Source organism: Pelobates fuscus, chromosome 2 (genome assembly GCF_036172605.1).
Source record: "Pelobates fuscus isolate aPelFus1 chromosome 2, aPelFus1.pri, whole genome shotgun sequence".
Lineage (NCBI taxonomy): Eukaryota > Metazoa > Chordata > Amphibia > Anura > Pelobatidae > Pelobates > Pelobates fuscus.
In genome coordinates, this window is record NC_086318.1 from 374,531,377 (window position 1) to 374,555,392 (window position 24,016).

Below are 24,016 nucleotides of genomic sequence, written 5' to 3' on the forward strand. Positions count from 1 at the left end.
AACGGGTAATGGATGCAACAGCCCACAAGGAACTCTACGAGACTATTTCATACAGGCACAAGTAGTACAAGCACCTATATAGTCGGTGACATCCTTGCGTAAGGAATCCCACCAAAAATACCGAGAAACGGCTGACACCGTTTTGGAAATACCAGGATGTCCAGCAGTCTTAGTGTCATGATACAATGACAGAATATCCCGTCTCTCGGGAACATCAACGAACAGTTTATCATTAGGCCTCTCGCTAGGTGCCATGCTTTGTTTTGCTTGTATGGCCTGCAAGAGGGACGAGGAAATAGACAAAATAGTAGTAGATATTATTCTGTCTGGGGGAATGACAGGAGTAACATCAATCTCCTGTTTGTCAGCAGTTTCAAACTGTCTGGACAGAGCGTCTGCTTTAGTGTTACGATCACCTGGCCTATAGGTGATAATATAATTGAAATGAGACAAAAACAGTGACCACCTAGCCTGCCTAGAAAACAATCTTTTAGCCTCACTAAGGTAGGATAGGTTCTTGTGATCCGTAAATATGAGGATGGGATCCTTAGTTCCTTCTAACAAATGTCTCCATTCTTTAAGTGCTAAAATAATAGCAAGGAGTTCGCGATTACCCACATCATAATTCTTCTCTGCTTTGGACATTTGTTTAGAAAAGAAGCCACAAGGATGCAATGGCTTTTCAGGCGACTCTCTTTGGGATAAGACAGCCCCTACCCCGATATCGGAAGCATCAACTTCGAGAATATAGGGCAGTGAAGGGACAGGATGCTGTAAAATAGGTGCAGAGGCGAACGTAGTCTTAAGAAATTCAAAAGCCTGAAGTGCCTCGGTAGACCATACATGAGTATTGCCATCCTTTTTTGTCATACGGGTGATAGGTGCTACAATAGAGGAAAAACCTTTAATAAAGCGCCTATAATAGTTAGAGAATCCAAGAAAACGCTGAATGGCTTTCAAACCTTGTGGTAGAGGCCATTCTATGACAGCAGAAAGCTTCTGAGGATCCATACGAAACCTTTAGCAGAAATCAAATACCCCAAAAACTGGACTTCGGATTGGTCAAATAGACATTTTTCCAGTTTACAATAAAGACCATTAGCAAGAAGGGTCCTCAGAACTGTTGTAACATGTCTGTGATGAGTGTGTAAATCAGTAGAGTATATTAATATGTCGTCCAAGTACACAATTACAAATGTGTGAATAAAGTCTCTTAGGACGTCATTAATAAATTCTTGAAATACTGCTGGGGCATTACATAGACCAAATGGCATAACATTATATTCGTAATGGCCGGATCTAGTGTTGAATGCAGTCTTCCATTCGTGACCTTTCTTAATACGTATTAAATTGTATGCACCTCTGAGGTCCAATTTAGTGAATACAGTAGCATGTTTCAGCCTGTCAAACAATTCTGTAATTAAAGGTATAGGGTATGCATTTTTTATAGTGATTTTGTTTAGACCTCTATAATCGATACACAGTCTTAAATCACCCTCTTTCTTTGATACAAAGAAGAACCCCACTCCAGCCAGAGAAGAGGATCTCCTAATAAACCCCTTGTCTAGTGATTCCCTAATATACTTCTCCATGACACGGTTTTCTTGAACAGATAAAGGGTACACCCTGCCCTTTGGAGGTATAGTGCCAGGCAATAAATCGATAGAACAAGGAATATATATAACACACGTGCTCCCCGATAGGTAAAAAATATATAAAATAAGTTTACCAATAGTATGATTGTAAGAAAAACCTTCTGATCTTCTTAATATAAATATAAACAATACAATCTACAAAAGGAAAAAATAGAGCAGCATAGTGTAATAAATTCAAAACACCAAAATTGCGCTACTTTAAATGCACTTACGGGATTAAAGTGCAGAGAAGTAGTTCTATGTATCGCCGAGACGAAAAAGAGGTCTGGAACGCAAATTGAATACAGGTGACAGGATATCACATTGACGCATGACGATTGGCTGTTCAGAAGGCGGGATATTTATCAGTACATTTAAAAAGACGGAAGAAGGAACTTTCACTACTAGACTTTTATTTTCCCCTGAGGAAGTCCGTTTTCGGACGAAACGCGTAGGGCTGAAGGACCACAACAGTACCTTTTGAACTTTTAATTAATTTTATTTCATTTTTGATTTATTTACTTTGTTTGATTTAATTGTTTTATATGGTTTTACCTGGCTGATTTTTCTACACACTCTGAGAGGCAGGATGTCGACACTGCGAATCCTGAAGTGTTAGATATGCTGGATTTCAACCATCATTTTGTGAGTGCAATCTAATAAATTGTATTTTTGTACATTTTATTGGTACACTATGGTGTGTGTTTCTTTCCCTCTGCATAAGGTCTAAAGAATACCTACAGAATCCGTCAAGTCTTCAGAGATTACTAAACGCCTGTTTTGCACTTTAATCCTGTAAGTGCATTTAAAGTAGCGCAATTTTGGTGTTTTGAATTTATTACACTATGCTGCTCTATTTTTTCCTTTTGTAGATTGTATTGTTTATATTAATAAATCGATAGCACAATCATAGGGTCTGTGAGGCGGTAATTTGTCAGCCTCTCTTTTATCGAAGACAGTCTTGAGAAATAAGTACTGAGGGGGTATAACCGTAGACAAAGGAGGAGTGGTAGGAACATTAATAGAATTCAAAGGGGTGACTTCAATAGTGCAAGACTCGTGACAGGCAAAAGGTAAGTGTATGGGGAGTGTGGCATGACAGGGACCAATGGGAGCCTTTTGACAATATAGGCTCCCACTTTCTCTTTAAGAGCGCGCCCGATAACCGCAGCGCGCCCTTAGATTCAGGCGGGACACGTGACCGCTTCTCGCGGTCACTGCCCACCTTCCTATTGAAGCCGTCGGATGAGCCGCGCGCGGCTCGTGCAGCAGCAGGACCGCGCGCGGCTCGAAGAGAGGACTGCGGCCGGCCCCTGGATAAGGTAAGTAACGCTACAGTTAGGCATGGGGGGTAGTCTACAGATTAGGTAAGTGAGGCATGGGGGGCAGCCTAAAGATTAGGTGAGTGAGGCATGGGGGCAGCCTACAGATCAGGTAAGTGTGGCATGGGGGGGGGCAGACCTACAGATTAGGTAAGTGAAGCATGGGGGGCAGCTTACAGATCAGGTAAGTGAGGCATGAGAGGGGCAGTTTACAGATCAGGTAAGTGAGGCATGAGGGGGCAGTTTACAGATTAGGTAAGTGAGGCATGGAGATAAAAGGGAATTGGCTACAGTCACGAAAGGGTTAACTAAGTGCATTACTTCTCCCCACAGTGTATTTGGGACTGCACAAAGCATACACAATACACTGAGAAATAGCAGTATACGCTTTCCTAATGTTCAAATTGTCAGAAACCTGTTGTCTTGCTCCCAGACTGCAGCTGTGAGTCATGAGAAGCCTGTAGTCTTTCTAGCAGGACCTATCAAACTTCTCTCTCTTATCCTAGCCTTTAATAACCTTGTAACCATATCCTAGCCTTTGAAGAATGTCATATTGAACCTATAGCAGGGACTGGATCCTTGGTGTTGCCAATGAATGAGAGAGGGCTGCTTGCTGTGTGTGTTTGTGTATTCAGCAGTGAGTGTATGTATTCAGCAGTCTGTGTGTGTATATCTAGCAGTCTGAGCAGTCTGTGTGTGTGTATTCAGCAGTGAATGTATGTATTCAGCAGTCTGTGTGTGTATTCAGTTTTGAGTGTATGTATTCAGCAGTCTTTGTGTGTATTCAGCAATCTGCGTGTGTATATTTGGCAGTCTGTTTGTGTGTGTGTGTGTGTGTGTATTCAGCAGTCTGTGTACTCAGCAGTTTGTGTGTGCATGTATTCAGCAGTCTGTGTGTATGTATTTAGCAGGTGTGGAGAGCAGAAACACAGGGAATGGAGCAGAAGGCAATGACAAAGAGTGGGGCTGGTGAAAGGGACAATGGCACACACTGAGGGACTGGGAAGGTATAGGAACACACAAAGAGGCTGGGTAAAAGGTCAACGACACACACTGAGGGGCTGGGAAAGGGACAATGACAAAAGCTGAGTGGCTGGGAAGGGTACAGGGACACACAGAGGGGCTGGAGAAGGAGACAATGACACACAGAGGGGATGGGGACAGGGACACTCAGTGGGCCTGAGGAAGGGGACAATGACACACATAGAGGAGCTGGAAAAGGGGACAGTGACACATAGGGGCTAGAAAGAAGATCAAGAGACATACAGAGGAATTGGTGAATGGGACAATGACACACAAAGGGGCTGGGGGAAGTAAGAGACAAAGGGGAGACACACAATGGGGTGTAAGATACAAAGGGGACAAATGGAGGATAAAGTAAACTAAGGGGGGTAGATACACTAAGAGGGGTAAAACATTCTAAAGAAGGGATAACAGATTCTCTAATGGACTCTCTAATGGATGCTGAGATGGCCTAAGTTAGAGGGCCCCCATCCAGGGCTCTTTATTATTATTATTATTATTATTACTGGAATTTATAAGGTGTGGGAAGTGTTGTGGGTGCAATCTGGTACTGTGGACACATTCTGGTGCTGTCAAAAAGGGGCAGAGCATGGATGTCATTACAATTATGCCCCCCCCCCTCCCCCTCCCCACAAATCACATATGTTGCACTTTTCAAAGACATTGACTTTTACATATATTATGTTGTATAGAAATAAAGGCTGTTCATCAGATGGTTGGCTAACTGTATACACAGAATACCCATTGCATATATCATGCAGAAATATTGACGTACTAGCACAGAAATTATAACTGATCTAACATACACTAGAATTGATTCAATATACATCACATACATCAAGTTGTTTAGCTATTGTTGTACAACTACAACTCCTGTGATCCTTTGCATGCTTTTAGAATGCTTTAGAATGACAAAGCATCATGGAAGCTGTAGTTTTAAAACATTCTGAAGATCTACCTTTTCGGCACCCCTGATCTAGTGAATATTAAAAGGAAAGAACTGCTTCATAAAAGGAACCTTGAAAATAACTACAGTTATTGTTTAAACCGACTCAAAAAAGTTAAAGAATAATAGTTCAATGGGACATAGAACTACATATTGCAAAGCTTTGGAATTCACAGAAAATCGCTATATTTTAAAATATGTTTCCACATTAAAGAATATATGCAAGAAAAAAAAAAACTATTTAACCTTGGCAACATTTCAATGGTGGTGCCCTCTGTTAATAGTTAATAAATCAGAAAATTGCAACAATGTACATCAAAAAAATCTGTTGGCAGGAATAGCTTCAAATTCTAAGAAGATGATTAATGAAACACTCTAGGGTGGATTTTCCTCCCTTTCAAGCATTATGGAGAGAATGTATTAAAATGCTTAAAAATACATCTGAATTGCTGTTTGTCTTCACGTGTTCTTAGGGATTAGAGTCTATGGTAAAAGTATGTGTGTGGCAAGGACATCAAATATTGAATAGCTGTGATACTACCAAACACAATGTGGGTTATGTCTAAAAAGTGTCTATTTTGACAGCTGACTGAGGAAGCTCTTTAAGAGTGAAACGCGTTTCGGCTTATCCAGGACTTTTATATATATATAAATTTTATACTATATGTTATATGTTTACATCGTACTAATAAATGTAATTATTTTAAATAGTCCTCTGGAGCCTACCGAATCTACCTATTGTAAGTGCCAACCCCTCAAATATTAGCACATAGCTCCTACTCCTCAGAGCCAGGATAACAGGGCTCTGAAAAAGGTGAGAATTTTACTTTTTTTCACCTTTACACCATTTGAAACAAACTGCACATTTGTTCCCTTTTCTCCATGTTTTCTCTTTGAAATACATCATATTGTTTATTGTAGGTGTGATGCTGCCTTAAAAGCATACACACCTGATTACGGAGCCAGTGTTCATATACAGGCTCCTTTAAATGTGAGCGTTCCACTTCACCACCATTTTATCTGATTCTGATTTTTTTTTTTATTATTTATTTTTTCGTGCATAGATAATACATAACAATAATCCCAGCAATGCCACAACAGCTGTTGTCAGAGTTTTAGGAGACATAGATTGACATATGCATGGCATGAATAACTGTGCACATTTTTATAGTTATAATAAGAAATGATGAACAATAGTGTGTTGAGAGTCAGTGTGCGAGCTAGTGCGGTTGTGGGGCTTATCGTCTGACTATGCTATTGAAGAGGGGTACGTTGCTTAACTAATGCTTCCAGGATTGATCAGCGGGTGCGACTGGGAGAGGTATTTTGCTTTGTCGAACAACTGTATGTGATGCTTGGGGTGTCAGGACCACCGTGTTGTTGTGCTGGATCAGTATATGTACTAGTGTATGGCTACAGCAGGCGCGGTGAGGGTAGTTCCTATAGTGTAGATAGGAATGCTGTGCTGTGTTCTGTGTCTAAGTGCGGTCCTGTATGGACCTAGCTGGTCGTTGGTTGAGTTGCATGCAAAACATATGGGGAAGCAGATCAAAGAGAAACATAAAACAGGCATTCAACTTAATTGGTATGGCTGGGGGAAGACTCATGTGGTGTCTTAGGCTCCGTCAGCCAATGCCCTCTATCGGAGGGTCAGCGACCCGGTGTTGTGCAAGTTCTCCTTGCCCTGTGTATGTCTCGAGTGGTATGTGGGCAGAGATGTCCAGGTGTGTGGCTGTGGTGTCTCGCCAGTTCCGTGCTCCGTACCAGTCCCTGGGTTCTGCCTGGTTGAGCGCCGCCATTCTGTGGGTTGCGGTGTTATTGAGGGTCAAGTCTGTACTGATTTAAGCCTTTTCCAGGCCCCCAGACCGTGAGCCCGGTTTCGTGCGTTTGGGCATCTGATGCCTATGTGCGGGCGGGGAGCCCGGGGATTCTGATTGGGGCGCCTGTGAGTGGGGATCTTTCGTGAGGCTAGATGGTGCTTGGGGTGCCTGGCGATGGGTGGCGCGTGTTGTGTCACACTTACGTTTCGTCCCCAAATGCTTCCAGGGTGCCTCTCCCTTGGATAGTAGGGTATGCGGTTTTGTTGAAGGTGTTTACATCTTTTCTCTGAGCCTGGACCAGAATCAGGCGAAGGTTGCGTTTATGCGCTGCTGTATGTCACTGTATTCCTCCAGCTCGATCTCCGGTGGGCCTCAGGGTTGCAGAGCAGGGTTCCAATGGGTCACACGTTTGTTTTCGGTGTTGGAGGGTTTACCCGGGTGTCCCCGTCTTGCTAGCTCCGCTTCGGTGTGCTTTGTGCCAGTTTTTGGGGGGTTTTCCCCCGATTTATGTAAATTAGAGCAGGGGCTGAAACTTGGCACAACTGCTCAGCTTAGCTGCTAAGCTCCCCCCCCCCCCCCATCTGATTCTATTTTGAAGTACCATCTGCACTATATTGTCTTTTCAATTTTTTGTATCATACCAAGCTTGCTATCAAGTTGTATGGGGTAAGTGTCATTCTTTCAGCATTCCACTTATAGGTGTAGGTTCTTCACTTGTACAGCCTTATAGACTTTGGACTTTTTCAGGTGTGGATAAGAGGGTATTTCCAAACAAGTGTTTTGAGCTGCTGTAATTAATTTATCCTCGATCTTAGCACCTTATTGGACACACATTCCTCCAAAAAGGAGGTACACTTCACTAGATACATTTTCCGATTCAGGAATTTTAGGGTCTGTTTTGCCATTCAGATTTTAATTTGGACCTCAATGAATAATCATTTAAAGGAACACTCTGGACACCATAACAACTTTATCAACACTAAGTTGTTAAGATGCCACTAGGTCCCCGGCACTGGCTCACCTAAAGGGATTAAACGATTCTCGGACGGTTTAACCCCAAAGTCTGTGTTCCAGCAACGAATCTCCGTCCTTCCGGTTTCTCAGAGTGATTAGTAGACTTTCTTAGCCAATCAGTGACTCCTCATTCATAAAACTGGCTTGAAAAAGGTATGTTCAAACACTAGTTAAAGCACTTCAGATTCTACTGCAGATTATTTTGGTGTTTTATTATTTTTTATTGTTGTATGCTGAAAATAAGTTTAATATCAACACTTTTTTTACAAACTCTTGCCAATGATTTTTAAACTCCATAAATCTTCAAAATAGTTGTAAAGAAAGTTATTATGAGGAAAAAATTGCTTTGTCACCAAAGACAATCAAAAGCCTGTTCTTTTATATTGAAAACATATAAATCACCTTGTCTCATTGAATCGGTTAACCATGAAAAAAACCAAAGCTGCAATACAACATTTTGCAATATAACATCTGTATATATTCAAATATATTTTGATGATTTATGTATTTAATCTTTTTGGAAAGTAATGCAATTCTGTATCTAGAAATATCGTCTTTCTTTATTCTGTCAGTCATCGAGCTGTTCTCAATTTAGGAAAAGATGAAAAAAGTTGAACGTTTCTGTAATAGTCGGTTGTGATTGAGCTTAATGATAAAAGTCTGTTTAAACTGATAGCTCATGATACTTTGACCACATCAACATTAACACTTACTAGAAGAGTAAGGGGCTTATTATTATATTTAATTTTCATTCATTGAGATTGATTTGTCGAGATAGTATAGTATAATATCAATAAAAGGCAAGCTGTGTATTAGAAATATAAAAAATTAACATGACATAAGCACAGATTCGCAATTGTATACACCCTTGTCATGGGTGCATAATTCCAATGGGAGGTGGAGGTGATAAGAACAGAAGGTTGGGAGGCTGCATGGAACATAAAGATCATATTGGAAGGTGGGGATTTGTGAAGAGAAGTGTTAGTTACACTGGAACTACACAAGGAACACTATAGTCACCTAAATTACTTTAGCTAAATAAAGTAGTTTTAGGGTATAGATCATTCCCCTGCAATTTCACTGCTCAATTCGCTGTCATTTAGGAGTTAAATCACTTTGTTTCTGTTTATGCAGCCCTAGCCACACCTCCCCTGGCTATGATTGACAGAGCCTGCATGAAAAAAAAAACTGGTTTCACTTTCAAACAGATGTAATTTACCTTAAATAATTGTATCTCAATCTCTAAATTGAACTTTAATCATATACAGGAGGCTCTTGCAGGGTCTAGCAAGCTATTAACATAGCAGGGGATAAGAAAATCTTAATTAAACAGAACTTGCAATAAAGAAAGCCTAAATAGGGCTCTCTTTACAGGAAGTGTTTATGGAAGGCTGTGCAAGTCACATGCAGGGAGGTGTGACTAGGGTTCATAAACAAAGGGATTTAACACCTAAATGGCAGAGGATTGAGCAGTGAGGCTGCAGGGGCATGTTCTATACACCAAAACTGCTTCATTAAGCTAAAGTTGTTAAGGTGACTATAGTGTCCCTTTAATATGAAGGTTAGATGAGAGATTGTACAAATGTGTATTACTGACACTAAGGTGTTAAAAACACTATTTAGCCCCCCTTAAATAGGATAAAAACTCACCCAAATATCAGCACCACGTGGGTCTGCCGGCGCTGGCCAATCAGCATCTCTTCATAGAGATGCATTGAATCAAAATCTCTTTGAGGAATGTTCAGTGTCTCCATGCATAGCGTGGAGATGCTGAACGCCAGTGCTGACTGCCACTTGAGGTGTCCCTAGGGAGCAATGCAAACACTGTGTACATTAAAATGCCTGCAGTGACATACTGTACTCACAAGAACAACAACTAGCTAGGATCTAGCAGAATGCTTGGTTGTATAGGGAAAGGTATTAGCAGTAGAAAGAGGGAAGTGCTCATGCCATTGTACAGAACACTGGTGAGACCTCACTTGGAGTATTGTACGCAGTACTGGAGACCATATCTCCAGAAGGATATTGATACTTTACAGAGAGTTCAGAGAAGGGCTACTAAACTAGTTCATGGATTGCAAGATAAAACTTACCAGGAAAGGTTAAAGGATCTTAACATGTATAGCCAGGGCCGCCATCAGGGCATGACAACCATAACAGTTGTCATGGGCCCGGCGGTCCTGGGGGGCCCCGAGCCCCACATACTGCTTCAGTAAGTAATGGCTGAGCTGGGGAGTTAAACAATCTCCCCAGCCAGCCTGCACTCAGCAAGGGGCCCGCCCAGCCGTCCGCGGGCCCCTGCTGCTACTAATCATCTCCTCCGTGCAGGGCACACTGAGGGACAGCTATAGAGGCCTTCCAAAGACCCCACTAGGCTGCCCCTCAGTGTGCCTGTCTCCAAACACAGCCTCACTGAGCTGCCTGTAACATTGCTCAGCAGCTCCGTGCAGCTTGTTCTGCAGGAAGTGACATCATCAGTCACAGTGCAGAGTGAGCTGTGCGGAGCTGCCCTGAGCAGACTTACAGGCAGCGTGTCAGCATTGTGAGGTTCCTTCAGAAGAGGACCACCAGAGAGGTAAGGTTTGGGAGGGTTTTGGGAGCCCCTACCCCCCCTTGCTCCCACTGCATCCCCTACCCCCCTTGCTCCCACTGCATCCCCTACCCCCCTTGCTCCCACTGCATCCCCTACCCCCCCTTGCTCCCACTGAATCCCCTATCCCCCTTACCCCCCTTGCTCCCACTGCATCCCCTACCCCCCCTTGCTCTCACTGCACCCCCTACCCCCCCTTGCTCCCACTGCACCCCCTATCCCCCTGCTCCCACTGCATCCCCTATGCCCCCTGCTCCCACTGCATCCCCTACCCCCCTGCTCCCACTGCATCCCCTACCCCCCTGCTCCCACTGCATCCCCTACCCCCCTGCTCCCACTGCATCCCCTACCCCCCTGCTCCCACTGCATCCCCTACCCCCCCATGCTCCCACTGCATCCCCTACCCCCTGCTCCCACTGCATCCCCCTACCCCCCTGCTCCCACTGCATCCCCCTACCCCATGCTCCCACTGCATCCCCTACCCCCTTGCTCCCACTGCATCCCCTACCCCCCCTTGCTCCCACTGCATCCCCTACCCCCCTTGCTCCCACTGCATCCCCTATCCCCCTTACCCCCCTTGCTCCCACTGCATCCCCTACCCCCCCTTGCTCCCACTGCACCCCCTACCCCCCCTTGCTCCCACTGCACCCCCTACCCCCCCTTGCTCCCACTGCACCCCCTACCCCCCCTTGCTCCCACTGCATCCCCTATGCCCCCTGCTCCCACTGCATCCCCTACCCCCCTTGCTCCCACTGCATCCCCTACCCCCCCTTGCTCCCACTGCATCCCCTACCCCCCCTTGCTCCCACTGCATCCCCTACCCCCTGCTCCCACTGCATCCCCCTACCCCCCTGCTCCCACTGCATCCCCCTACCCCATGCTCCCACTGCATCCCCTTCCCCCCTGCTCCCACTGCATCCCCTACCCCCTGCTCCCAATGCATCCCCTACCCCCCTGCTCCCACTGCATCCCCTACCCCCTGCACTGTGCGCAATGGTAGGGTTTCGCTTTTGGTAGTGGCTAGTGGGCTACCCAACTGCTCCCACTGCAGCTCCTATTACCCTTTGCACCCACTACAGCCTCTATTCCCCCCTGTACACTCTGCAGCCCCTTCCACTCACACCCTTTACAGCCCCTTCCTTTCGGCACCCTCTGCAGTCCCTACCCCTTTGCACGCACAATCATAAAGGGACACTATAGTTACCAGAACAACTACAGCTTAATTTATATTATACAGCTTAATGTAGTTGTTCTGGTGAGTATAGTCTACCACTGCAGGGTTTTTGCTGCAAAGACTGCCTTTTCAGAGAAAATACCTAGGCGCTTCCTGTGTCAGTGTTGCAAAATGTGCAGCACTGACATTCAACATCTCCATGCTCTGCATGTCGACGCTGAACGCTTGTCATAGAGAAGCACATAAATATATGGCCCCCTGCTACCTGTACGACGAAGTGGGGGCCCAGCAGCAAACTCTGTCCTCCTTTCCAGCTGCTCTCTGTCTAACTTTCCTGCACCCTGCGGCTGCCAGAGCGTTGCCACGGGTTACTGTCTTGTGAGATTTAGTCAGAGAAGAGCTGGAAAGGAAGACAATGTGTGCTGCTGGGCCCCCTCTTCAATGTACCGCGGCTGGCTCCCTCCACCATGCCACTGGATCAACAGGAAATGCGATCTCCCCCCTCCCTGGCACGGTAAGAACCAGGGAGGGGGGAATAAAATTGAAATATACACAAATAAATAAATAAAATAATACTCCCCTCCCCCCTATTTTACACACACACTGAATCCTTACAAGAACACTCTGCACTACACACACACACTACATTCACTCAACACACTCTGCACTACACATACACTAAATTCACTAAAACACTCTGCACTCACTACAAACACTACATTTACTAAACACACTCTGCACTACACACACACACACTACATTCACTAAACACACACTTTGCACTACAGACACACACTCACACACACTACATTCACTATACACATTTTGCACTACACACACACACACTACATTCACTATACACTCTGCACTACATTCACTATACACTCTGCACTACATTCACTATACACTCTGCACTCACTACAAACACTACATTCACTAAACACACTCTGCACTACACACGCACTACATTCACTAAACACACTTTGTACTACACACACACACTACATTCACTATACACACGTTTCACTCACTACAAACACACTACATTCACTACAAACACACTACATCCACTACAAAAACACACACTCTGCATTCACTATACACACACCTGCATTCACTACACACACACTCTGCATCTAATGCATGCATACAAACATTACATACATTACACAAACGTACAATCTGCATCCACTATATACACTGCATCCATGACACACATACTGCATCCACTATACACACTGCATCCATGACACACATACCGCATCCACTATACACATTCTACATCCACTATACACACTGCATCCATGACACACATACCGCATCCACTATACACATTCTACATCCACTATACACACTGCATCCATGACACACATACCGCATCCACTATACACACACACACTTCATCCTTGTGGGCTGACTCGGGGCTGGCCCCGGGGGCCCAGATCTTGAGCTGTGTCAGGGGCCCTAAAATTTCTGATGGCAGCCCTGTGTATAGCTTGCAGAAAAGACGAGACAGGGGGGATATGATAGAAACATTTAAATACATAAAGGGAATCAACACAGTAAAGGAGGAGACTATATTTAAAGAGAAGAAAAACTACCACATCAAGAGGACATAGTCTTAAATTAGAGGGGCAAAGGTTTAAAAATAATATTAGGAAGTATAACTTTACTGAGAGGGTAGTGGATGCATGGAATAGCCTTCCAACTGAAGTAGTAAAGGTTAACACAGTAAAGGAGTTTAAGCATGTGTGGGATAGGTATAAGGCTATCCTAACTATTAGATAAGGCCAGGTACTAATGAAAGAATTTAGAAAATTGGGCAGACTAGATGGGCCGAATGGTTCTTATCTGCCGTCACATTCTATGTTTCTATGTTACAAGGCCCTAGTAAAACAGAATGTCACTGCAGGGGTTAAAAAAAGCAAAACACTTGTGCGTGGGGCCTGACAGCCAAACATGATAGTCGCATGTGGCTGGAGCTCCTTCAAAAATCTAATTATTAAGTCAAATACTTACAGTAGTTACTCAACGCAGTTTGGGCAGAAAACTTGGTTACTTGCTGACACAACACTCAGCTGACTGTTGAGTTTGCTAGTGCCATGTTCCTGCGGGCATAGGCTGTGTTGTACACCTCTGCGACCTGCTTAAATTCTTGAAGCAGAGGAGGCGATTCTCTGAGAATTTGATCGATTGTGTGCGCAGGTCTGGGACATCTTGCACAACCGCATGCTTCCTTGCATCACTATTGACCACGCCAAGACCTCACAGCTCCGGACTACAGATAGATGCCGCAGGGTGAGGCCCTGCCCAGACTTCCCCCGGTGGGTATCATGGGCAGAGGGCATCGTTGCCGCTAAAAGCTGGACGTCAGTCCAGGGAACTAGTGTCCAGACGTGGCCTTATCCCCAGGGAAGGGCCTACCAGAGTGTGAGGGGGGCCCAGGACCAGAAAGGGATCCTGATCACCCAAACTGGACTTCAGTGCTACAGATGTTTAAAATATGTATTTTTCATTTTGGGCTAAAAAAATAGGGGTCGTCTTATACGGTAATTTTGAGGAATGTGAGGTGGGAAATCTTACACATTATAGTGGGGAATATAAGGCAATAAAGTGTTGACACTTTTTAGAAAGCCATTGTATGGGGAATAAGTGTATTTTTATACAGTTTTTTTATGTTGCTACTGGTTTTTTTTTTTTTATCTTGCTACTCCTTTTTTATATTAAAGTACTTTTTTATTTGACCTATTGCTGCTGGATGTTTTGGGCAATATTCTTGGTGGGGATAATACCACCTAAGTGCACTTGATTAAGCAAACCACATTTTGCTCCAGAACATGAGAGTAGTTCTTTTATCTTTTTTATTGTGTTTTGCACTACATATTACGGTGTACACTATTATGGTTTTATTTGTTTCCTCATATATATATATATATCTACGGAAAACTATTTGCACCACATCCTTGAGTGGGGATCATACCATTTCACACGCTATCCTTGGAGCCATAGCTACGGCTCCATAACATGTGAGTGCACATTTTTATCTATACCTACTCTGGCTCCATAGCCCAACATACTACACCATATACATTTCTTTTATCTATTTATTTTTCTGAAGATACCTCCCACAACTACAACAATCCGAAGAATCAACCCTGCAGTTTAGGGGTTGGTCACGTGGCAACATGCATCTTAACGATTTGGGTACCAAGCAGTACATTTTAATATCCATAAGATATTAATTGTGCTGGGTCCCTTGGACTAGAACTGGCATTGTTTGGATACTGACTCCTCTTCATAGACTTGACTTTGGACATCAGAGTCAAACCTGACTTAAATTCATGATAAGTGAAGAGTAGGTGGAATTTGATAATCATCAACTCTTAGAGTACAAAGATCTCAAGACTTTGGAAAATAAAATGGAACCAATAGCCCTTTAGCAACATTTTCTAAATGACAATTAGTGTGTCGGATAATTGTCTGAATTGCTTCTAGCAATTGTGAAATCTGCAGGTAATTATGGAAATTCTAGGAGAAATTAAAACAAAATTTGTAAATTGACTACCAATTGCCTTTTCCCATCAAGAATCTTAGATCGCTGCTTTCTCAATATACAATTGCCACAAACCTCCAATATTTACAATGCCTGTGGAGTGGAGATTGGTAAATATAAATATGTACATCTTAATCGCAAAGGCTATTGTTTTATACACAACAGAATCTTCTGCATACCTACACTTTCTCCCTGTGCCTACTACAGTACATCATGATTGTATCAGACCCTGATTTATACTTGTGGGAATTTGCTTTCAGTTTAACCCCTTAAGGACCCAACTTTTGGAATAAAAGGGAATCATGACATGTCACGTGTCCTTAAAGGAACACTATAGTCACCTAAATTACTTTAGCTAAATAAAGCAGTTTTAGTGTATAGATCATTCCCCTGCAATTTCACTGCTCAATTCACTGTCATTTAGGAGATAAATCAATTTGTTTCTGTTTATGCAGCCCTAGCCACACCTCACCTGGCTATGATTGACAGAGCCTGCATGAAAAAAAAACTGGTTTCACTTTCAAACAGATGTAATTTACCTTAAATAATTGTATCTCAATCTCTAAATTTAACTTTAATCACATACAGGAGGCTCTTGCAGGGTCTAGCAAGCTATTAACATAGCAATGGATAAGAAAATCTTAATTAAACAGAACTTGCAATAAAGAAAGCCTTAATAGGGCTCTCTTTACAGGAAGTGTTTAGGAAGGCTGTGCAAGTCACATGCAGGGAGGTGTGACTAGGGTTCATAAACAAAGGGATTTAACTCCTAAATGGCAGAGGATTGAGCAGTGAGGCTGCAGGGGCATGTTCTATACACCAAAACTGCTTCATTAAGCTAAAGTTGTTCAGGTGACTATAGTGTCCCTTTAAGGGGTTAAGAAGTAGGATGTTTTATGCCCACACATGTTTCCTTTCTGGTAATATGTTGAATCCTATGAAGCCTTAATGTCAGTGTTTCATTTTGCCGTTGCATGCCTTATATATTATGACAAGGTAAGGCACCTCCATGCCACTCTCCTGTACCTAGATTTCATCCTCTGTGTCATTCACGGTTTCAAGTGAGGATGCCAGCCATTGGATGCTTGTAGAATTATCTACACGTTGTAATTCAATTGTAGGAAGTTTAAACTAGTAATACATTGAGGCCAAAATTGTATAATTCAAATTGCTGTGAAATCTGTGTCCTGCCAAGGACACACTCTGGAGTGTACAATATATAGTGTATATAAATACACTTTCTGGGAAATCTGAACACAACCACATGTCTTAAAGGGATACTATAGTCACCTGAACAACTTTAGCTTAATGAAGCAGTTTTGGTGTATAGAACTGGTGTATAGCCAGGGGAGGTGTGGCTAGGGCTGCATAAACAGAAACAAAGTGATTTAACTCCTAAATAACAGTGAATTGAGCAGTGAAATTGCAGGGGAATGATCTATACACTAAAACTGCTTTATTTAGCTAAAGTAATTTAGGTGACTATAGTGTTCCTTTAACCCCTTAAGACCGGAGGGCGTACTATTACGTCCTTTTAAAAGCGTCTCTAAACGCCGCAGGGCGTAATAGTACGCCCTCCGGTTTTTAGTAACTTACCCGGTCGCCGGCGGTCCCACGCCGGCGATCGCGGTTGGGGGGACTCCCAGGGAGCCCCCCCACGGCACATCTTCCTCCTCCGGTCCCTCCCGGTCATGTGAGAGTGAGGTCCTTGCGAGGACCTCACAATCACATGGCCGGTATAGCTGGCTTCTGTATTGCCAGCAGGGGGACCAACTGTAATGACAGTTGGTCCCCCTGCTGGCTGAAAATCAAATAAAAATAATGTTAAAAGTGTAAAAAAAAAAATTTATACTTAGATCATATATATATTTAATATATATATATATGATCTAAGTATATATATATACACATATACACAAACATACATACACTGTCTAGGTGTATTTTAATATTAATATATATATAATTATATATATATATTAATATCAAATTACACGTAGACTGATACTGATTAAATATATATATAATTATTGTTATATATATATATTTATAAATAATATAAAAAAAAAATATGTAAATACGTAAAAAAATAAAATAAAAAAAATAATTAAAAATAAAATATTAAAAAATATATAGATGTGTTTTATTTCGTTCTAACTGTATTGTGATATTAATATATATATATTTATATCAAAATACACGTAGAACGAAATAATATATATATCTATATACATAAATATATACGTATATATCACTATATATATACCTATATATAAATAAAAATATTAAAAAAAATAAATATATATATATATACGTATATATACACATATGTATATATATATATACATATATTAATTCTACACATATATTTATGTAATAATTTTACATAATTAGGTATCCTAATTAATTACAATTAGCGGGACCTGCCTGACCACCCATGCCGAAAGTATAGGGAATTTAATTTGCTAGCACTATATTTAACCCTATAACTTTCCAAGACACCATAAAACCTGTACATGGGGGGTACTGTTTTACTCGGGAGACTTCGCTGAACACAAATATTAGTGTTTCAAAACAGTAAAATGTATTACAACGATGATATCGCCAGTAAAAGTGAAGTTTTTTGCATTTTTCACGCACAAACAGCACTTACAGGGACGATATTATTGCTGCAATACTTTTTACTGTTTTGAAACACAAATATTTGTGTTCAGCGAAGTCTCCTGAGTACAACAGTACCCCTCATGTACAGGTTTTATGGTGTTTTCAAAAATTACATCGTCAAATATAAGGCTTGTGTTTAATTTTTTTCACATTAAAATTCGCCAGATTGCTTACGTTGCCTTTATGACCCTATGGTAGCCCAAGAATGAAAATTACCCCTATGATGGCATACCATTTGCAATAGTAGACAACCAAAGGTATTGCAAATGGGGTATGTCCAGTCTTTTTTAGTAGCCACTTAGTCACAAACACTGGCCAAAATTGGCGTTTTTTGCATTTTTCACACACAAACAAATACGAACGCTAACTTTGGCCAGTGTTTGTGACCAAATGGCTACTAAAAAAGACTGGACATCGCTTATTTGCAATACCTTGGGTCGTCTACTATTGCAAATGGCATGCCATTATGGGTGTAAATTTATTTCCTGGGCTACTATACAGTCTCAAAGGCAACGTAACCAATCTGGCGAATTTCAATTTCAAATGTAACACGCTATATTTGACCCTGTAACTTCCCAAAACACCATAAAACCTGTACATAGGGGGTACTGTTTTACACGTGAGACTTTACTGAATACAAATATGTGTATTTTATTGCAGTAAAAGCAAACAGTATTATGACATTGACAGTTAAAATGTCATGTAGAACGAAAAAAATAAAACAAATCTTATTTTCTCCCATTTTTTTCATATTAAATTATGTTTCATAGCTAAATATTTGATATTAAATGAAAGCCCTGTTTCCCCTGAATAAAATGATATATAATAAGGGGGGGTGCATTTAATATGAAAGAGGTGAATTACGGTTGGACAGACATATAGCGCAAATGCCAGGTTTTGTTTACGTTTTGTTTCGTTCACAACTTGTACATTTGGCTGCGGTGTTAAGGGGTTAATGTATTTCACTTTATAATGTGCTCCTTTTCAGTTATTCCTTTCAGTGCTAGCTGGCTATTCGTCATCTTGAGAAAATATTATGAACAGTAACACCAGTTCTGCCTAAAATACAATGAAAATAAAATAACCACTAAACTATATCACCTCTGTGTCACATCATGTTATTTATGATTCTAAAATTCTCCTGCAGTATATTTAAGAAATATGAATAACTGTGAAACGAGCCTTTCATAGTCAAAATAAACTCGTCTCGTGCCAATTTTTTTCCTTTCTGATGGACACAAACCTCCTATATATATATATATATTATTAACATACAAGGAATGGCAATACCAACTGGCAAACATGTGCATCGAGTGGACTACAGCGAATGGAATGTTGGAGGATGAGGCTAAACCCAAAAATGATCCAAGATGAAAAAAAGCTGAATAATTTAAACAAATGTCAGGGTAATAAAAAGTCACGCCCCATCTAAGAGATCCGTACGATAATCTGGAGGTTCAGTAATGAGCTATTAAACGCAGAGCCTCTGGGGAAAATTCCCAGATAGAATTTCTAGATTGAAAACGTTTCCTAGGTATAAGATATTTTGATAGCCACTTATGTAATGGTTCCTGTGAAATTATGCTTAAAACTCCCAGCTGGAATCAATGATGTTTTATCTGGGAAAAACTTGGCAGAATCTTTGTGAAAGCCGACGATCTCTGCCAAAATTTCTTACGAAGTAGTATGAATTGGTAGCAAAACTTTCTGGACTCATAAACAAACAATTCTGTATGTTAAATGAGTATATATATATATATATATGTTATACGAAACGTATTAAACTAGAAAATGTACATTTAACATTTGCTTATTTTAAAATATATCCTAAGACATTATTGTTATTATTAACAACTAATGATGATCATTGTATTGACCTCATAGGGATTAATGGATGAACTGACACTACCAGGAATTGAACCTGTAGTTACCACAGATATACATCAATTTATATTGGATTCCTATACATATCCCCATGTATTATAACTTATAGTCACTGCCGTTGATGTATTGCGGTCAAGAAACTAAGCAGGTATATTCAGTGTTTATCACATGGGAAATATTATGACATTATATTGCTTAATAGATATTTGAGCATTTCAAAACACTTCAGCGCTGACAGAGTTAAACTTAAATGTGCTTAGCTTGTGGCACACTGAATTATACACACTATGATGCTAAACAAATAGCAAAATTGGATACTTACAGTACAGCGCTATGGAATTTGCTGGCACTATATAAATAATAAAATAATAATATAAAAAAAAAATAATAATATAAAAGTACTTTTTTATGCTTTAAAGTTGGCGTTAAAAGTATAAACACGGGGGCGGGGCCTGACAGCCAAGATGGCCGGACGCACAGTCTCAGAGCTCCAGCAAAACTAACCACAAATCAGCGACAACCGACCGGTCCGTTAACGCTGGCAGCTCCAGGTAACCATAATCCATCTCACGAAACCGAGAGGAACAGAATGATACCAGACTGGCACCAAAGTGAGGCGGAATGGCCCGGGCAGACCATGCGGCCTGTAGTGGAACGGATCCTACGGCCCGAGGGAGACGGCCGATCCCTCGGCAGGGGACCGACACAAAAGCCCAGATACAGCATAGCCCTGCTGCCCCCCCCTCTGGACCGGCGGGGGATATCCCGGTCCTCGATGGGGGCGAACACCCCCGCAATCAACCATGACCATGCAAGGGCACCCAAAGCAAGTCAGGCCTGCCTGGACCCAAACAAGATGGCGTCTCACTCACAGCCGACCCTCACACGTGTGCGCATTAAGCCTCCTGCAGATACATGGAAGTTCCATGACCAGATGCGCGCCGGCCTCTGGGCCAAGCATTATTCCGAGGTTCGGACATACAGATGGGCTATGAGGAAGGTGGAAGCTTGGATCCGCCCAGCAACCCGGAGGCTCCTAAGCGGGAATGCCCCTCGTGCCTCCAAGGTGGCTCCCAGGGGACGACGATGCCGAAGAGCAGCAGCACCAGATACCCGAGGCGCCAACGGGCACGTCCCCACGCCTCAGGGAGCAACATGCCGACTCAACGGCACCCCAGCAACCCTCACCCAGCGAGGCGCAACAAAGCACCTGCAAACTTACGGTGTCGGCCGTAAAGAAGAACAGGGGGCAGCGAGACTTGATGCCGGCGGGAGGCATAGTTGGAGAACCCCTCCGTGGCACACAAGCGGGAGAACACTGGCCCAGGAGGCTCACACACAGCGACCACAGCCCAGCAGAACAGGCGTCGGCTGACTGACCATACAGCCTGCCAAGATCAGATGGCCCTCAAGAGGTGTAGGATAAACGGACAGCACGTAATGTACACCAGCTCTCTGGCAGAAAAACTAACTGTTCCCTAAGAGTCTTTACAGCGCGACCCTAAAGCAAGCTTAATGTACAACACTGCACTGAGCTTAAGTGGACAGTATGCTTTCAATTAATTGTAATTTTGTAATACCTGGCCTTACTGTTTTTATGTCTTGTTTATCTCACTCTCCTGGTATTGCTAGGTCTCAGTCTCAACTACCTAGGCTTACACTCCAGTCAAGCTAAGCTAGCATGTTACCCACATACTCAGTCGCCTTGCAGTTTAAAGCGTGCAATATATAATAATACTCTAGGCTACTGATACGAGTCAGGTTCTTGACATCACTCTTATTTTTTTTTTTTTTCTCGCAATCATTCCCCCATACACTTGAATGTGAGGGATTGATTTCTAGTCCAGCCTAATTGCTACACATTGCTGCACCACGCTACATGTTTTCACTGTCAGTACGAATATTCTGATTATTCAATCTTAGGTTTTACTACTGCCTGACATACTAGTCAATGGGTCGTGATTGCTATAACTCTAATTTTACTGTAAAAATGGTGGATCACATATATATTACTGTAATAGCACTTGCGAGTTAGATAGCACACTTACTCTTAATATAGCATGCCTAATCATACATTCACCTATTTAGCACACCTTTATCCACTCCTATACCCCTAAGGAGCAATGTACGTTTCGTAATTTAAGCCTGAAAACCACGACGAGAACCAGTACAATAGACGCCATTACTCAGCTGGTATTTAGCTTGCCCTATAACTTTGACGCAAACGCTACCAACTGTACTAATATAATCTCAAGTTAAACTGTTCTAGACAGCATGTATAGCCTGACTGTTATTTCTCTGTTATTTTGCCAAGCCTGTCTATGCTTATTAATATTATAAAAATGTGCCTTGATTACGAATGCCATGACATGTAATGCCAATGATTGCCTATTCTATTGGATGCCGCTGTTGTGGCGCATACCAGCTATCTGTTTATTCTGTGCACACCCAAAATAAAGAATTACAAAAGATGAAAAAAAAAAAAAAAAAAAAGTATAAACACAATTAAAATGGAAAGTTCTCGAATTGGATATATGGTATTGGATATTATATAAGCTTAGTAATGTTTTAATCATATCACGTATTCAAAGCATTTCAATTGTATTATTATTTTGTATGTGATACATTTTTTTATTAAGAAATGCAGCCTTTTTAGTCTGAACATGTAATAGATCATTATATATCACTTTCTATTCTAGTCTCACATTTCTTCAAAGAAAACACATACATGTAGAATAATCTAATTATAAAATCGATACATTGTAATACATTGTAATATAAAATGACAATCATTATTACACACTTAAGGGCTTACTCACTAAAATGTGAAATGTAAACGACAACACAGGCTGTCACTATAGTTAAGTTGGAGAATTGTTGAATTGTTGAAGATCAGCTGTTTACATTAATTTAGCAATGTAGACAATTTTCACTACAATTTGGAACAAGGAATAAACCTGTTGGTACATTTATTTGGGTTACAATATAGTATAATTCATACACCTCCATCATTCAAAGTGGTGAAACATGTGTTTTCGACACACAAAGTAATTTTTTCTCCTTTTATAATAACTCGCTGCATTTTATCTAGCTTTGAACAATGGCAAATCCATGTATTTAGCCCCAAGATGTTTAAAAATATTGTAATATTTTCAGCAATTTCTGCAGCACTTCATCTGTTGTAACTACAACTCCCATGATACTTAGTCAATGTTTAACCATAGGGAACAGCAACAATGTTGCTAGAGGTATCCCAGAGTTCACAAGTAGGCACAATTTGGCTCTTCAAATGTTGTGGACTACTTTTTCTCTGTTGCTTTGCCAGCATTGTGGCATTATGGGAGATGCAGTCCACAATATCTGGAGTACTAAAGGTTGCCTACTGCTGCCATAGTGACACTAGAAATCCACGCGGAGGCAGAAGCATGTTGCGGCACTTTTTTCTTAATGTTCTCAAGTCTTCACATGTCTTTATGATCAATCTTATATGATACCCTGAGTAGTTTGGAATATGATAGATACCCTGTGCAATGTGGCCTAGTTATAGAATGCCTCAGGGGTGGTAACTGAAAAAACACAGTATAATATGATGATGCTTATAACATACAATATCAAACACACCATGGGAAAATGTATTGATTTAAAACCCAAGTTATGTAGAAATGAAGCCAAACTGTATGCATAATACATAACTAGATATATACATGCAACAAGCAAAAGTTCATAATCTGACCTAAGGTTAAAAAAAGTAATATAAAATTTAACATTGCTAATATAATCCTTGCATAGCGGGCTAGTTGATGCTAAAGTCATTTACCTTTCTTATTAGTCTGTCTGGATTTGATCCGATTTAAAATCATAAACGTTGTTATTTCTTTTGCAGGTGAGATGATGCAGCCAGGAATGCAATATTTAGTCCTCCGTACAGCTATTTGGGAAAGTGCAGGGTACACAGAACTGAACGCTCTGCTGCTTCAGGCATGTGGATACTGGATAGAAAGGAGGTATTCATTTCAGACTGACTCTTAAGACACTCCTATTTCTCTCCTAATATCCTCCCATTATTTAAGCATATGTGATGTGTTAACTCATCCTGCCAGCACACATGCAAACCCAATATTCCAATTAAAACACTGTCCGCTGTTTTTATAACAAAATGTGTGTACTTTTATCATCTGGGATTTAATGAGCCGCAAAGTGGAGATTTTATAGCCTTTAGTCACACAGCACACTTATCAAACTACTATTTTTTGCTTGCGTTTCCAGAGTTGTTAAATCTTACATTTGGCTAACGAACGTATCACTTTTAATATTTTATTTCCACTGGTTTACAAGTTATTAAGGAGAATGACTAATCTTGCATTAGAGAAAATTAATTTTGTGTTTCATCTT

At 41.5% G+C, this 24,016-nt stretch overlaps 1 protein-coding gene across 1 annotated transcript in view; it reads right to left on the reverse strand.

Moving 5' to 3' along the window:
• The window catches only part of EFEMP1 (EGF containing fibulin extracellular matrix protein 1), a 97,768-nt gene extending 74,164 nt beyond the window's left edge, over positions 1 to 23,604 (reverse strand). The window contains exon 1 of the mRNA XM_063443732.1: positions 23,442 to 23,604. The gene's annotated coding sequence lies outside the window, so the exon portion shown is untranslated. The remainder of the gene's footprint in view (positions 1 to 23,441) is intronic.
• Positions 23,605 to 24,016: the final 412 nt, after the last annotated feature.